The sequence below is a fragment of the Lutra lutra genome, chromosome 18 (assembly GCF_902655055.1).
Source record: "Lutra lutra chromosome 18, mLutLut1.2, whole genome shotgun sequence".
In the NCBI taxonomy this organism is placed as follows: Eukaryota; Metazoa; Chordata; class Mammalia; order Carnivora; family Mustelidae; genus Lutra; species Lutra lutra.
The window spans coordinates 24,952,909-24,969,255 of NC_062295.1; the positions used below are offsets into that span (position 1 = coordinate 24,952,909).

Sequence of the window (16,347 nt, forward strand, 5' to 3'; positions counted from 1 at the left end):
GTAAAAGCTCATTTGTGCTACTTTGTGGGTCCATAATAAAGTTCCATGGGTTTGTGCACTTTCCAGTATTACTCACTGGCCAATTCCAAAGAAAAAGAGCCATTTAATACAGTGAACTGCCCACCGGTGTTGCTACGTAAATGGTATACTCCTGCTTGTCACTCACTGTATGGAGGATCATCTGGTTTGGTTTTCCTTTGCTTCACGTTCTTCTAAAGCTGACCTCATAGCCAGGTACTTGGATAAGGGATCAACAGTGGCTTTATCTTGTCTGTGCCCTATCATCTTCTTCTATCAGTGGGGGATGAGACCTGAATACTTAGTCCGTTCACTAGCAATATCCAGTACTGGACTGACTGCCACTGTTGCATTGCTGTTACCAAGCTCACACCAGGAATCATCAGATGTCTTGGTCCGTTTGGTACTAGGTCCTGCTAACAGTGAGAACTGTCACCACTGTCTTCGGCTCCACTCCCATTTTTCAGGCTCTTGTTTCTTGCCTTGCTGTAATCTGTGCACGGCCTGTATCTTCAGTCCTTCCTCAGTGCTGTCACCTAGTGCTTGCTGATTATCATGCTTACTGATGCTGGCTAGTTCTCTCTTGATGAAGTATGAGATCATCATACTCTCTTGAGAGTATACTCACCACGACGTGGATAAATTTTGCTGATAAGTGCATCAGTGTTTGGGCTGGCCTTAGTGATCTTTTAGAAACTAGCTTTTCCCAACAGGGAGGATATTCTTTGCTTGCTTGCTTTAAAGATTTATTTACTTTAGAGAGAAAGAGAGGGAGAGCACAAGTGGGAGGGGCAGAGGGAGAAGGAGAGAGAATCCCAAGCAGACTCCACGCTTAGCATGGAGCCTGACTTGGGGCTCGATCCCAGGACCCTGAGATCAAGACCTGAGCAGAAACCAAGAGTCGGACACTCAGCCAACTACTCCGCTTGGGCACCCCAGGACATTCTTCATTGCCACTTCCAAGGGCTGTAATAATGCAATCTGTACAAAAACGGTGTAAACACTCTTTTGAAGTCATGGTGTTCTTCAACATATCCAAACAAATTGGGCACAATAATTCACTGTGTAGACTTGGAGATGAAACCACACTTTCTAAGCCATCTGTTATTGCCTCCTTAGGTGTTCATTGTAATTCATATAAACTGAGGTCCCATATTCTGCTTAATGGTTGAGTTCCATTTGTCTGCATAGCCTGAGATGTTGTGGCTCCTGCCCCAAGCCCAGGACTTGCTGGCCTCAGCCAGACTCAGATTCAGGTACAAGGTGCACCTTAATGAAAAGTGGCCTTAAATGAAAGTCAGTGCGAGATCTGGTGTCTGAAATTTAGGAAAAGCTAAGAGGCATCTACTCATTTTTTTTTTTTTACCCAGAAGACTATTTGATAACTGACTTTCAAATCCTGTATCTATAGGAATCATTAAGAGTCTGAAGGATAACTTAAAATTTTCAACTAAACTACACTGAAGTAATACTCATGAATTTGGGGATTTGTGACTGGACCTGTGAATGCCAAGAATCTACCCTCGGTCCAAATCCTAAAGTTGCCTTGTCACAGAGACAGCATTTTATAAAAACCTTGTCATTAACCATCACCTTGCTTCACCGGCAGGGTAATCATTGAGCCATTCATCTGTGCTTTAGTGTCACTGCCATAGGAGGCTCAAACAAAGGTGAGATATTTTTATAGTCTTTGCTTCCCCATCCAGAAAGTCTCTGTGTTCTGAGTTTTCACTCCCCATCCTTCGAAGGTTCCTGATGGCTTTTATGCCACAAACCTGGGGAAAGAGGAGTGCAAGTGGTATTGGAAGATAACGTAAGAGATGCCCGGTTAAATTTGGATTTCAGATAAACAACTGATAATTTTTTAGTATAAGATCCCCCCATTATTTGTTTATCTGACATACAAATTTAGCAGCACATTCTGTATTTATATTTGCTCAATTTGACAATCCTAAGTGGAGGATAAAATTTATAGTTCCAGGAGCCCTTACCCTGCTTCCCCGCCCCATAAGGCTTTTGTTTGGGAGACTACAAACCAGCTCAGAGAGACCATTGAGGATGGAGGAAGTGCAATGGCAAACTCAAGAGTTGGAGTTTGGGGGATGGTCTCTGGGGTTGGGTTCAGCGAGGGTCTGAGGCCTGTGCTTTACTGCCTTGAGACTCCTGAGAAAGTCCAGCCCTCCCAGGGAGCTGGCAGTGGGGGTGGGTGGACGCTGAACCGAGTGGTGCCCGGAGAGCCATATGGCCCAAAGCCCTGCCAAATAACCTTACACTGCTGTGTAAGACAGGGAGCAACAGGGGCAAATGGGGTTTGTTTGACACATTTCAAGTGACTGGCTCAGAGTAAGTGCTTTAGGGAGCATTTAGAACAATTAAAGTAATATGTTTCTTGAATTTCCATAGCAAATATCAAAATAATACTCACTGTATTTCTTTTTTTTAGATAAAGATTTTTTTATTTATTTGACAGAGAGAGAGATCACAAGCAGGCAGAGAGGCAGGCAGAGAGAGCGAGGAAGGGAAGCAGGCTCCCTGCTGAGCAGAGAGCCCGATGTGGGACTTGATCCCAGGACCCCGAGACCATGACCAGGGCCGAAGGCAGAGGCTTAACCCACTGAGCCACCCAGGCGCCCCAAAATAATACTCATTGTATTTCTAACAAAGAAGTTTCTTTTGGTCCTTCCTGTCCCAAGTGTCCGGGGATTTGCTCTCTTAGGACATATCTACTTTGGCACCAGGCATAGCAGTCACAAAATCCCTATAGCATCAATTTTACTGTCCAAACTACAGAAAAGTACATACTATTTGAGCACCACAGAAATATCACAGCACCATCTAAAAATGGTTTCAGCCTGTTTTTAAAGCATTCTCCATACAATATTTTAGCACAGCTGAGATATTTGGAGATTCCCTTCGAGGTTTGTGATGAGGAATGTGACAGTATTTTTCAGTTTATTCAGCCTAATCACTACATGATTAATAATACAAATCATTCCTGACCTCTAGGTATATGTGTGATTTCAAACATGGTGGATTCTTTTTTTTTTTTTTAAGATTTTATTTATTTATTTGACAGACAGAGATCACAAGTAGGCACAGAAGCAGGCAGAGAGAGAGGAGGAAGCTGAGCAGAGAGCCCGATGCGGGGCTCGATCCCAGGATCCCGGGATCATGACCTGAGCCGAAGACAGAGGCTTTAACCCACTGAGCCACCCAGGCGCCCCCAAACATGGTGGATTCTTAAGATAGACTGTGAAGAATGGAGATTGAATATTCTTCCTCTGCTATGAGCAAGTCTCCCAGAAAGATGAGTTGGATGGAGAAGTTCATTCAGCCTCTCAGAGCTCCAGTTTCTCATTTGAGCTCAGACTTAAACACCACTAAGGTTCTTTCCAATATAAAGAGAATGCTATTTGCTATTCAAAGACCTGGATTTTAGTCCTGGCTTTGCCAGTTATTAGCTGTGTGACCTTGGGAAAATTATAAAACCTCTTCCAACCTCTGACTTCTCACTTGTAAAATGGAGATAATAATACTTCCCAGGTTGTTCCAAGGGTCAAATAAACCAATTTATGGGGTAATACTTTCTAATAAACTATGAAGTAATACATTAATGCAGAGGTATCAATTTTCATTTTTAGAGTAGCTGATCATAGGGGTGCCTATGGGTGGCTCAGTGGATTAAGCGTCTGACTTTTGGTTCTGGCTCAGGTCATGATCTCAGGGTCCTGAAATGGAGCCCCTTGGCACACTTTGAGTGCTCAATGCAGAGCCTGCTTGAGATTCTCTCTCTCCCTCTGCCCCTCCCTACCATTCAGGCTAAATAAATAAATAAAATCTTTTTTTAAAAAAAGAGTAGCTGATCATAAAGCAAAATAAAATAAAACAGGTTTTTTTTTGTGGTTTTGGTTCTTCAAAAGTCATGAAGACTGGAAAGTTATAAATGTACTTACTGGGCCTTTACAGCAACAGGCACTCAGTTTAAAATATTCGTGACTCATAGTATACAAAATGGTGCACTCTGGGAATGCTTGGCCATGGCGAAGGACCAGAGCCTATCAGCTCTGACACAGAGGGGCACTGAGCGGACATTGAGGAGCCGCTGGGGGCTCCTTGGAGCACTGGTTTCCAGCAAGGCACAAAACATGACACGTCTGGTGGTCATGAAACATTTTGCTTCGTGGGACTTAAAAAAATCCTACTTCTCACTGGGGGCAATCCCTAAAGATTCAAATTACATACAACAATTTTGATGGACTCTATCTAGAGTGTGTGGGGAGTGGAGGGAGGGAGGGATGGGATGGAGGGATGAGATGGAGTGATGGGATGGGATGGTTGGGGAGGGAGGGATGATTTTAAGTAAAAAGAAATCTGCTAAACTATTCCATGACCTGAGGAATTTAGGCATGCTGAAATGAAGTTCAAAGTGCCAGCACCATGGACTGACACTCATGGTAATGCATTTTGTTCTACCAAGAATCTGTAGACTGCTCCATGGGATCCCAGCATTCTTTAGAAGCTGCAGCGGAGCCAAGGGACAAGTCCCAAGGGTTTATTAGAGTTTGGATTTATGGGTTGGGTGGCATTATATAATATTGTAACTGTCTGGGACATATAGTTATTAATCCATGTCAATTAGTTAATTAATATTGAGTTACTAGTTATCAACTAATTGATTCAGCCTCTCGTGGGAGCCTACTGTGTGCTAGGCTTTGTGCCAGGAGCTGGAAACACAAAGATTAGTCGGACTGGTCTTGACCTCAACTAGCTCATGGTGCAGTGCAGAAGAATGATATAACAAGAGATACTGTGCTTATAACTCAAGGTGTTAACTGCATACATCTGGATTCTACCACTTCTGTTTATTCTTTCTGAGTCTCAGTTCTTATCTGTGAAAGGGAGTAATAACACTTCCCTTACAGTATGTGCACAGTTGTTTGTATAGATCCTGGCTTCCTGATATGTCCTTGTGCCCCTCCCCCACATGGAGAATGGCTTGGCTATGGGAGAAGGTTGTACTCTCTCTCTTTTTTAAAAATTTTTAAAGATTTTATCTATTTATTTAACAGAGAGAGAGGTAACACAAGCAGGGTGAGTGGGAGAGGGAGAAGCAGGCTCCACACTGAGCAGGAAGACTGATGTAGGGCTCGATCCCAGGACTGGGATCATGACCTGAACCAAAGACAGACACCCAACAACTAAGCCACCCAGGTGCCCCATATGCTCTCTTTTTGAGGGACTGATTCCATATGGCTTTTTCAGGTTACAAGGAAGAGATGGGAAACCTGAAGACTGGGAGACTTCTTGTAAGGAAATCTAGTATCCAGCCAGCTACTCTGTTATTCTTGGGGTCTTTATTTCTCTCTCTGATTTCCATCATCACAAATCTTCTTTGGGTTTTGATTGGATCCATTAGTCACCATTCAATGGAAAATCCACAACTGGAAAACTCGGTTAGATAGGAGAAGACTCACCATCCAATATAGAGGACCCAGCAAATGTGCAGACTCTGGCCCAGAGAAGTCTGTCTAGCATAGCTAGACATTTTTTCCAAAGGCCAATACGAATAAAGGCTGATATTTTTCTAAGTTTTAATTCTAGTTAGTTTTATTTTAATTCCATACAGTGTTATATTAGTTGTAGGTATACAATATAGTAACTCAACACTTCCATGCACCACCCGGCACTTATCACAACAAGTGTGCTTAACCCCCACCACCTTTTAACCCATCCACCTATCCACCTACCCTCCAGTAACCAGTTTGTTCTCTGTAATTAAGAGCCTGTTTCTTGCTTTGTCTCTCTCTCATTTTTTCCCTTTACTGTGTGTTTTGTTTCTTAAATTCCACATATGAGTGAAATAATATGGTATTTGTCTTTCTATGACTGACTTATTTCATTTAACATGATACTCTCTAGCTCCATCCATGTCATTACATTAGCAAGATTTCATTCTTTTGTATGGCTGAGTAGTACTCCATTGCATACACATATACCACACCTTCTTTATGCATTCATCAGGGTTTTTTTTAAAGATTTTATTTATTTATTTGACAGAGAGAGATCAGAAGTAGGCAGAGAGGCAGGCAGAGAGAGAGGAGGAAGCAGGGTCCCTGCTGAGCAGAGAGCCCGATGCGGGGCTCAATCCCAGGACCCTGGGATCACGACCTGAGCTGAAGGCAGAGGCTTCAACCCACTGAGCCACCCAGGCGCCCCAGTACTTTTGTATTCTTTGGGTAAATACCTAGTAGTGCAACAGGGGGATAGGTAGTTCCATTTTTAACCTTCGGAGGAACCTCTGTACTGTTTTCCAGAGTGGCTGCACCAGTCTGCATTGCCACATCCTTGCCAATACCGGTTTCTTGTGTGTTGATTTTAGCCATTCTGACAGGTGTGAGGGGATACCTCACTGCAGTTTTGATTTGCATTTCCCTGATGATGAGCGGCATTGAGCATCTTTTCATGTGTCTGTCGGCCATCTGTATGTATTCTCTGGAGAAATGTCTGGTCATGTTTTCTCACCATTTTTAAATTGGATTATTGATTTTTTGGGTGTCGAGTTGTGTAAGCTCTTTATATATTTTGGATACTAACTAACCCTATAGCATATGTCTCATATGCAAGTGTCTTCTCCCATTCTGTAGGTTTCCTGTAGTTTTGTTGATTCTTTCCCTCACTACGCAGAAGCTTTTTATTTTGATGAAGTCCCAATAGTTCGTTTTGCTTTTATTTCCCTTGCCTCAGAAGACATATCTAGAAAAATGTTGCTATGACCAATGTCAAAGAGGTTGCTGACTGTGTTCCCCTCTAGGATTTTAATGGTTTCTTGTCTCTTGTTTAGGTATTTAATCCATTTTGAAATTTTTTTCGTATAAGAAAGTGGTCCAGTTCCATTCTTTTGCATGTGGCTGTCCGATTTTCCCAACACCATTTATTGAAGAGATTGTCTTTTTCCCATTAGATATTCTTTCCTACTTTGTTGAAGATTAATTGGCCATATTGTGGCCATTGATTGTGGGTTTATATCTGGATTTTCTGTTTTGTTCTATTGATCGGTATATCCATTTTTGTGCCAGTATCATACCGTGTTGATACTACAGCTTTGTGATATAACTTGAAGTCCGGAATTGTGATGCATCCAGCTTTGCTTTTCTTTTCCAAATTTGCTTTGGGTATCCAGGGTCTTTTGTGGTTCTATACAGGTTTTAGGATTGTTTGTTGTATTTCTGCAAAAAAAAGCTGTTGGTATTTTGATAGGGGTTGCATTAAATGTGTAAATTGCTTTGGGTAGTAGGGACATTTTAGCAATATTTATTCTTCCAATCCATGAGCATGAAATCTTTCCATTTTTTGGTGTCTACTTCAGTTTCTTTCATCAGTGTTTTATAGTTTTCAGAACACAGGTCTTTCACCTCTTTGATTTGGTTTATTCCGAGGTATCTTGTTATTTTGGGATTGTGTTCATAATTTCTTCTGCTGCTTCATCTGAAGAGAAATGAATTTGTGTACATTGATTTTGTATCCTAGAGCTTAATGAATTCACTTATAGTTCTAGCAGTGTTTTGGTAGAGTCTCTGAGTTTTCTGTATAGAATATCACGTCATGTGGAAATAGTGAAGTATTTACTTCTTCCTTACCAATTTGGTTGTCTTTTATTTCTTTTTGTTGTCTGATTGCTGTGGCTGGAACTTCTAGTACTATGTTGAATAAAAGTGGTGAGATTTGGACATCCTTGTCTTCTTCCTGACCTCAGGGGAAAAGCACTCAGTTTTCCTTAATTGAGTATGATACCCATTGTGGGTTTTTCATGTAAGGCCTTTATTATGTTGAGGTATTGTCCTCTAGACCTATTTTGTTGACGGTTTTTATCATGAATGGATGTTGTACTTTGTCAAATGCATTTTCTGCATGTATTGAAATGATCATATGGTTCTTATCCTTTCTTTTATTGATCTGATGTATCATATTGATTGATTTGTGAATATTGAACCATCCTTGCAACCCAGGAATAAATCCCACTTGACCATGGTGAGTGATTTTTTAATGTATCGCTGGATAGTTTGCCAGTATTTTATTAAGAACTTTTGCAACTATGTTCATCACAGATATTGGCCTGTAATTCTTTTTTTTAATGGTGTCTTTATCCAGTTTTGGTATCAGGGTAATGCTGACCTCATAGAATGAATTTGGAAGTTTTCCTTCCTTTTCAATTTTTTGGGATAGTTTTAGAAGAATAGGTTTTAACTGATCTTTAAAATTTGGTATAATTCCCCTGTGAAGCCATCTGGCCCTGGACTTCTGTTTGTTGGGAGTTTTTTGGTTACTAACTCAATTTCTTTGCTGGTTATTGTTCTGTTTCTTCCTGTTTCAGTTTTGGTAGTTCATATGCTCCAGGAATTTCTTGATTTCTTCTTTGTTGTCCAATTTGTTGGCATATAGTTTTTCACAATATTCTCTCATAATTATTTGTACTTCTGTAGTGTTGGTTATTTCTCCCCTCTCAAATGTGATTTTATTTGAGTTCTTTCTCTTTTTCCTTGACAAGTCTGACCAGAGTTTTATCAATTTTATTGCTTTTTTTTCCCCCAAAAGCCTACTCCTGGCTTCATTGATGTGCTTTATTATTTTTTTAGTTTGTATATCATTTATTTCTGCTGTAATATTTATTATTTCCTTCCTTCAGCTTGTTTTAAGTTTTCTTTATTGTTCTTTTCCTAGCTTATTTAAATGTAAGGTTAGGTTGTTTATTTGAGATTTTTCTTACTTGTTGAGGTAAGCCTGTAGTGCTATAAACTTCCCTCTTAGAACCACTTTTGCTGCATCCCAGAGGTTTTGGACCATTGTGTTTTCATCTTTATTAAGGCTGCCGTTCTCCAAAAAGTGCAATAAGAGGCACTGTAAACGACTTGTAAGCTTCTGGCTGTAAGACACAGACCTGAGAATAGAATAGTTTGTTGATCTGGGGACATTCACAATAGCTACTCAAAGTTGTTCACATAAAATATGCTTTACATACATAAAATATGCTTTTATGTTCACATAAAATATGCTTATGCCTTATTTTATCTTCACAGCAACCCCAGGAGAGTGAGGATTATTAGATTTAAGAGACAAGATAATTGGGGCTTACATATCTTAATGAAATTGTTTCAGTTCTAGAACCAGGATATGATGTAGTAAATTTTGTGGGACTCCCAAGCTCCTGTGATGTCATGGGGACTTTGTCCTCTGGGACCTAAACAGGAAACATTTTCTGAAGTCAGTACCAGCACTAGTTATATTTCTTATCACACACTGGTTTATTTTTACCTTTAGGGCATAAAGGGAATTGCTTATTTTGTTCCCTTCTTCCCAGTGGCTAATGGAAAGCTTATAGTCAAAACTGTGGCCCTGAATATCAAGTGTATAGGAATTCATGGCATAGATTTCATGTCCTAGCTTTACTTCCAGTCTCCTTGTTCCTTGCCTACCATTATTTTCTCTTTCTAGCACCATCCCCCCCCCCCCCCCCCCCCCCCGCAGCCTTAGCTTGTTGACATGTTGTGTGTATCTTTGTGAACCACCTTAAATCCTTTCTGTTTCAAAGTTGGGCATAAACAAAAACTTCCTAGTAGGTGCTTATTACATCATGATGATGACTATGATCTCAAGAGCTTCCACCTATAACTCTCTGAGCCACTCATTCCATGGCCACACCCAGAGTCACACCTTTGAATGGACCTGCTTCTTCACTCCAGCCTTGAACTCTAATCTTATTTTCTGCAAATCCCTTCCTCCCTGACTCCTTTATCCCACAAACTCTTCAACCTTCTTGACATCTTTAGTGCCTTGACCTGGCCCATTAGTTTCCTCCTGGTCTCACTCCCTTTCCTAACCAAACTTCATCTCATGAGCCAGCACTCCTCTCTTCCTTGGTCCTCCTGAGGCCCCTGAGAAACCTGACTATGGCTGAAAAAGACACAAACATCAGCCCTCCTTCAGGCTTTGTGTTTCCTTGGCCTATTCAGAGAGCCTTCCCTGGGACCTTGATGAGCTATCTCTCCGGTTACTCACATGGCCTACCTTGAAAGACCTCTGTTCTTCTTGAGTCCTTCTGCAGTGAACATTTTTCAATGAGTTCATTTTATCCTTGTGGCCACAATGATTTGTTCAAGGATGTGCATGAGACCAAATTGGTCCAGTGAGAGAGCTTGGCTCTTATAAGAAATTCTAGTCTCCAGCCTGCTGATTAGCACCTTAATTTCATCTGTACCCTTAATTCCCCCTTCCTGTGAAGACACACTCCCTAATTTCCATTCATTCATGAGAGGAGCACCTCACCTAGGTTTAGGGGATTAGGTAGGGTGCTCAGGAGAAAATGATGTCAAAGCTGACAAGATTCAGATGAGCAGAAGCTAGCCCCGTTGGGAGTAGGTGGCTTAAGAAGAGTGTTCCAAACAGAAGGCATAAAACACTCCAGAGTCTCCCTGAAGAGAGAGTATGGGTCATCTGGGGGGCAGAGAAGAGATCTTGTTGACTTAGACAACAGACAAAATGGAGAGAGGAAGACAGTGATGATGCTTTGTAAGGTAGGACTGTTGAGTTTGGACTTTGTCCAGGAGACAAGGGATCACTATTTAAATGGGGGAGTGACATGATCAGATTCATGGAGTAGAACCATCCCTCAGGCTGCTGTGCAGAGGAGGCATTGATAGGAACAGATGGCTCAGAGACCCCAACAGGGGAGAGGCAGTGAAGATGGAGAAGATGAGTGGGTTTGGGAGATCTGAGGAGGCAGAATCATGAGAGTTGGTGAACAGAGTTAAAGGGAATGCCTAGGCTTCTTGTGAGCAACAGGTGCTTCTGTTTATGCTTTTTATTGAGACAAAAGTGCAGAAATAGGTCATGTTTTGGGGAAGTGTTATAATTAGATGCTTTTTGGACATGTTAAATTTGAGATGCCTGTGACCATCCTAGGGTGGGTTCTAGTAGATAAATATGTGAAGTTAGAGGCTCACAAGAGAAGTATAGAATAGAGAATCATATTTTGTTGTGATCATCAAGTAGATGAACACCATGAGAGGGGGTGATTTCATCTGGGGAGAGGTGGTGGAGAAAGAAAAGAGGTCATAGGGTTTGGAGCACAAATGCTGGAGGGGTTGGAAAGGCAGGGTAGGCCTCTGGTAATCAGAGAGGCCAGCTTCCTTTCCCTTCCTGCCGACCCCGTGACTCCTTTCCTTCCCTTTTTGCTTCTTTCTTTTCCCTTTCCTCCTTCCCTTCGCTGCATTCTAATTCAATTTAGGCTTGACAAGACCAAATGAGGTTGTCATGGTGGCCTGTCTAAGGACAGCATGAGAGTGGGGTGGCAGGGACAGCCCAGTAGTGTCCAGTGGTGGCTCCATGGAAGGGATTGAGCTCACAGAGACATGGATATATTAGGGACACTGGGAACCATGTTTCTTACTTTTGAAGATTGGTACAGATATGGAAAGCGGGAACTAGAATGAGCCCTGTGTTGTTGGCTTGGAATTGGAACTGTTGGTGCAAATTCATGCTTTATGATGTAGAGAGAGATGTAAGTATAGATATAAAAGTGTGTGTCGGGGAGTGGTAGACATACAGTTATATCCTGTGCTGTCCCAAGAAGGCCTGGGAGCAGTGACACCTAACAGCAATGAGCATGCCTATTGCCCAGATCAGCTTCTAAATACTACTCCCCACAAAAAGTAAAACAGAGCTCCTTGAGAAATGATGAATTTGACAACGCTTGGGCAGAGAATGTATAAGACGGAGCTGGAAAATTTTGTTGTGAAGAAAATGTTCAAATAACGATGGGAACATGTCAAAAGACACAGAAGGGAGGGTGCCGGCATGGCTCAGGTGGTTAAGCATATGACTCCTGATTTTGGCTCAGGTCATGGTCTCAGGGTTACGAAATCAAGCCCCATGTAAGGTTTCTTGCTCAGTGAGGAGTTGTTTGAGATTCTCTCTCTCCCTCTCCCTCTGTCTATCCCCTGTAACTTGCACTTACTTTCCTGCTCTCTCGATATATAAAATAAATAAATAAATCTTTTTAAAAAATGACACAGAAAGTAATTTGAAGGAGCTCGCCCTTGCCAGATCTGGGACAATTTGACTATCAAAGTAAATGATGATAATAATTCGTTAAAACCAATTGAAAAATATAGACATTCATGATCTAAATAGTGAACAAATAAACTCTTCTTCACATAATGAGGTGTAGATTACCAAACAGAGAGAAAAACAAGAGGGGCTAGAGATTGGAGAGAGTCAAACAAGTATAGTGGAAACCAAAAGAAAGAATTGTATTGGGAGAGCAAGGATGGTCAAGTACACTGACTATTCCTGAGAGAACAAGCAAGGTAAATTCTAGAAAGGGTCTGGCAGATCAGGGCCTATGGAGGTCACTGGCGAGAAATGACTGGGTGGGTTGAAGAAGGAATGGGAAGTGAGAGAGCAGAGACAGGAACACAGACAACTCAATGAAGAAATCTGGCTGTGAAGTGGAGGAAAGGGGGGATAGCTACAGAGGAACAAACTGAGTTTAGGGAGGACTTTTTGAAATGGAAGAAACATGAGTAGCTTAGATGCAAATGGGAAGGAACTGAAAAAGAGGACGGATTAAAGATACAGGAAAGTGGGAAAACATTTGATGTAAGGTTCCAGAAGGTGAGACAGGGTCCACCAGATGGGGTATTAAGGCTTGCTTTATAGCCTAAGTGAAAAAGATGAAATAACGGATAGTAGGTAGATTTAGGGGCAAAAAGTTGAGGAAGCTTCTGTCTGATGGTTTCCAAATTTTTGTGAAATAGAAGATGGAGTCATTGTCTGCAAGTGAGGGGCAGACTCCTGGGGCTAGGGACATGAAGAACACAGAGAAGCATCCGGAGGAACAGGGGAAATGAAAAATTGGCTAAAGGAGTGCCTGGCTGACTCAGTCATTAAGTGTCTGACTTCAGCTCAGATCATGATCCCAGGGTCCTAGGATGGAGCCCCACATCGGGCTTCCTGCTCCGCAGGAAGCCTGCTTCTCCCTCTCCCACTCCCCCTGCTTGTGCTCCCTCTCTCACTGTGTCTCTCTGTCGAATAAATAAATAAAATCTTTTTTAAAAAAAAGAAAGAAAAGCTGGTTCAAAACATGCAGACCACTTCTTGGAAGCATCAAGGGTCCAGCGGAGGGTGGCAATCTTGAAGTTATGGTGGCTCTAACCTGTGTGGTTATGATGGTCTTTCTCCCGTCCCCCTCAGACTGAGTCTGCAAACCTGGAGGACCCAACTTCCATTCTCTTCCTTCTACTCTGCTTTTCTTCCTTCTTTCCTTGGCAGGTGGAGATGATGTATCATGTACCGGTTACCAACTGATTGCCTCTAAGTTCCAAATTCACCCTTCAAGGCCTGCTCTGTGAACATGGAAGTACATCCTTTGCCAGCTGACGCAATATGAAACGCTGTCAGTAGAGGATGCTAGAGAAACAGTGCAAGAGCAAGGGACTTTTTTTTTTTTTTTTTTTTTTTGGTCTGGTTCTGGTGTACTAATGTCCACAGGTAGAGAGCTTCCCAGCACCCGGTCCCAGCAGTGCACAGTGGTTAGCGGCACCTAACAGCACGATTCCCCAGTACTCCACTTGAGTGATTTTATAGTGGAGCACCTCCAGTAAGATATCTCTTAATTAACAGTTTAATGTAGGACCCTGAAGGATAGGGACACATGGGTAGCTCCGTCAGGTGTCTGCCTTCTGTTCAGGTCATGATCCCATGGTCCTGAGATCAAGCTCCACATCGGGTTCCTTGCTCAGTGGGACCCTGCTTCTCCCTCTGCTTGTGCTCTCTCTCTCCAACAAATACATAAATAAAATCTTAAAAAAAAAAAAAAGAAGACCCTGAAAGATAGATTTCCAGCAAGTTCCAAAGGGCAAATTTCTAGCAACTCCACTACAATGACTTCTCTGCCTTCAATAATGCACAACTGTGCCTCCTCCAAAAGGTCTGGATCTCAGCCCTGGGGGCAGGGGATCCCTCCCTTGGGCACTGTATATCAACACAGGGATAGAAACTACTCCCGAGGGCGCCTGGGTGGCTCAGTGGGTTAAGCTACTGCCTTCGGCTCAGGTTATGATCTCAGGGTCCTGGGATCGAGTCCCACATCGGGCTCTCTGCTCAGCAGGGAGCCTGCTTCCCTCTCTCTCTGCCTGTCTCTCTGCCTACTTGTGATCTCTCTCTGTCAAATAAATAAATAAAATCTTTAAAAAAAAAAAAAAGAAACTACTTCCGATATTGGCTACTCTTGCGTTCTTTAAAGTTCTTTTTACTTTTTGCTAGCCAGTCTCTCATTACTCTGATCCTGTTATAATAATTTTTTATATTAAACTTTACCTGTTCAACTTCTGTGTGGTTTATGTCTCCTGATTAGACCCTGACAGACACCGAACTGGTATCAGGAGTCGAAAGGAGTCGTACCGGGTGATAGACCCACAAAGAGGGGATTTGATGACGAGTTTGGTCATGCTCTCACTCTTTTGCAGTGCTGTTCTTTGTCAGTGGAAATTGGGATACAGGTAATTTATGACATGAAGTGACATCACAATTAATCAAGCTATCACTTGTTGTTTATTGTGGTGAAATGCCAACTGAAACAAATGCCTTGGAGGCTAAGCGACTGTGGCACTTGACCTTTATGACAGTAATGACGACTAGGGAGAATATGGTGTGGAATGGATGCACTTGAGCACTTCCAGAGTGAAAAACAACAATCTCAAGTCTTTAACACTCAGCTTAAGTCATGGTCTTTGAACCCAAGAGTTGCCATGACAGCCTTGAAAGAATTCCTTATTTCTTGTATCTCTAGGGCTATTTTTGAAAATTGAATACAAATTTAAGTATGTGGGTTGCTGAATTACAACCAGAATTTACAGTCTCACCAAATGAAAGCAAAAAATTCCCATGTGAAACTAGGGAATAAATTGGGGCATCACTTGGTTAAGAATGGGACCCTAAAACTTGGAATAGGAACATATATTTGGACCCAGATGAAACTGCAAATCTTTCAAGGAACCTGAGAAGCCAAAGGTGAATTATACATTATTACTAATTTATTGTCTCTCAACTCAAAGTCGTTCCTCATTGCCTGGTCTGTAGAAATAAAGATGGGCCCTTTAAATAGGTTTTCTTGGCCAGCTGTTATGATGTTCAGCTTTGTCAGTAGAGGGTGAAAGGAAAGACATTGCAAGAAGTTTTTCTTCTTCCTTCTGATCTGTTCCCGTTGGCAGACTTCTATGACATGGGCAGTTTCTCTAGTATCCAGCTCCTGCCTTGTGACTTCCATACCCTGGGTGCTGATTCCACTCAGTCACAGAGGCTAGAAACCTGAGAGTCATATGAAACTTCTCTGTTTCCCTTGCTGTCCTATATATTGATCATCAGGTCAAGTTGACTCTGCTGAATATTTCTCATCCTCTAATCCCTTTGTCCCTATCCTCAGCCCCCTCTCAATTCCCATTCCCACTGCTTCAGTTGAAGCCTCACTTGGAGGATTTGGATAGCTAGAGCTTCTGCCTGTATTTTCTCCTCAGTTAATTCACTCTCCACAATTCGGACAGGGTGATTTTACTACAATAAAATCTGATCTCATCATCCCCTGGCTTAAATTCTTCAAATAGTTTCCGATTTTTCATAGCTGTGGTCTCTGTACTTCGTTCCCGCACCCGCATCAGGAAAATGTTTTTGGCCATGCAACCACAATATGCACATTAAGTTATATGCATGTTCTACTCAAAATTATGAGTATAAAATATATACAAAAGGAGGAAAGAAATTGGGCAAAATAAAAATTATTATAAATAGAGTTTCTTGTATTTTCTTTTTATGTCCAATAGTTATTTTTGGAATCTCTCGGGGAGTGTTTGCCTACTTCAAATACAACTAATTAATTAGACAAAGAACTGCTTAGCTTAACATACAAAGCCCTCGTGATGACTCTTCTTTGACTAGGCTAAAGACTTATGCCATCTTATTTACTTTTCTGTTGAAGTTGGAGACTTCTGTTTATGGTCCCATAGTCCTTTTTTCATATTTTTTCCATAGTGGTTTTCATCTCTGGCAGCTTCAGAGTCTCCACCTCAGAAGATTTAGAGGCAGAAATTGGGTGGAGGTGGTTGGATTTGGAGGGAGTTGTGGCTACCTGACTTGTCCTAAGTTCTGACTTAAATTATAGTGATTTATCCAGCATGACTTTAGTGAAGGGATATTGAAGATGATGAGGGTATTGAAGTTTCCTGACACCCACCCCTTGGCAAATCCCAAAGACTGGTGCAGGGCTGTCAGGGTCTATTA

The 16,347-nt window shown here is 41.8% G+C and overlaps 1 long non-coding RNA gene and 1 pseudogene across 1 annotated transcript in view; one reads left to right on the forward strand and one right to left on the reverse strand.

Annotated features, from left to right (window-relative positions):
• Positions 1 to 8: 8 nt before the first annotated feature.
• On the reverse strand, positions 9 to 1,436 carry LOC125090442 (E3 ubiquitin-protein ligase RING2-like; annotated as a pseudogene).
• The window catches only part of LOC125091182 (uncharacterized), a 29,829-nt gene continuing 14,917 nt past the window's right edge, over positions 1,436 to 16,347 (forward strand). Inside the window, exon 1 of the long non-coding RNA XR_007124600.1 lies at positions 1,436 to 1,688. This is a non-coding gene — a long non-coding RNA (uncharacterized LOC125091182). The remainder of the gene's footprint in view (positions 1,689 to 16,347) is intronic.